The sequence below is a fragment of the Spermophilus citellus genome, assembly GCF_964194105.1.
Source record: "Spermophilus citellus genome assembly, chromosome: X".
NCBI classification, from domain to species: domain Eukaryota; kingdom Metazoa; phylum Chordata; class Mammalia; order Rodentia; family Sciuridae; genus Spermophilus; species Spermophilus citellus.
In genome coordinates this window covers 45,547,851-45,549,497 of record NC_138190.1, presented here as the reverse complement: position 1 = coordinate 45,549,497, position 1,647 = coordinate 45,547,851, and positions in this window count along the sequence as shown.

Below are 1,647 nucleotides of genomic sequence, written 5' to 3'. Positions count from 1 at the left end.
GTCTCATAACTAGGCTCTTCACTGGTGTTTGTTTCCAGTTTTGTCAGCACTACAACCCTCTCTTGCATATAAGATAGAATAATTATATAGAGGATCATATTATACCCAGCTCAAAACCCTCCAATGACGTTTCACTGTAACTAGAATAAAATCTGAATGCCTTCTATGACTGACATGGCCTTACATGGTCTTGATTCAGAAGTTTTTTCCTGTCTCGTGTAAGTGTTGCCTCTTATTCTCTCTGGTCAGATTTCTTTCTTGCACCAAGCTCCTTCTTACCCCAGGGCATTTGTCCTTGTGTTTCACTCTGCCTGGGATGCCATGCCTCTAAACTCTCATGAAATGAATGTTTGTTGTTGTTGTTGTTGTTTTATCATTCAATTTCCCTTCTACTCTCACATCCATGGAGAGTCCTTCACTGATTAGTCTATTTAATCTTATTCCCTAGTCTCACTCCATTCATTTCCTTAACACTTTGAAATTATATTATTCTTGTTATTTGGTTGTTTATCATTTTTTCTCAAACTTTTTTTAAAAATTTTTTTAGATGTGGATGGACATTTTATTTTTATATGGTGCTGAGAATCAAACCCAGTGCCTCACACATGCTAGGCAAGTGCTCTACCACTTAGCCACAACCCCAGCCCCTTTTCTCAATCTTCTTCACCAAGTAGTTAGCACTGAGAACAGTGCCTGTACCCCCCACCCCCCCCCCATCAGGGATTAAACCCAGGGGCACTTAACGACTGAACCACATCCCCAAACCTTTTTTAAAATATTTTATTTAGAGACAAGGTCTCGCTGAATTGCTTAGTGCCTCACTAAATTGCTGAAGTTGGCTTTGAACAGAGCCTCCTGAGCCGCTGGAATTACAGGTATGTGCCACCTCCCCCAGATACCTTACTCTCTTTGATGTCAGGACTGAGGCAGGTGGAGAAGGGAGGAGGAGGGCAAGTCTAGTCTCAGGCAAGTGGAGATAGCCAGAATGGGAAGAAGGAGTGGAAAGAGAAATGCAGACAGACTGTCGTTCATATTTTTGCCTTCTTTATTGGCCTGGTTTTCATTACTGTAATAAAATAGATTCCCACAATTTTCTGTCTTTCCTTCAGTAAATCATTAAATTCCAAGAAATTAGGTTACATCATGTGTCTACACCTTGGCTAAAGGTAAGTAGTTCCACCAAAATTGCTTCTCCACAAAATTTTTGTTGTTTCTGCCAAAAGTATCACAAGTGTAACATATATTTTAAAATAAATTTATGTATGTTTATGCTTTATATCTGGAAAGAGTAAGTTAAAACTTACTCTTCTTTAAAATACAAGGTTAAGAATGACTATATGAAAATTCTATTAAAATTTAATTTAAAAAATTTAAAAATGATAACATTTAGCTGTACAACTACATTTGCTGAGAAACTTTAAAAAAAATGTAGTTGTAGATGGACAGAATACCTTTATTTTATTTGCTTATTTTTATGTGGTGCTGAGAATTGAACCCAGTGCCTCATGCATGCTAGACAAGCACTCTACCACAAGCACTCTACCACTGAGCCACAGCTTCAGTCCCATTGCTGAGCAACTTTTAATGTAATTTGTTTATATATAAAAATTGAACTATATCAAATAAAGTATGCAACTAGCAATTTAT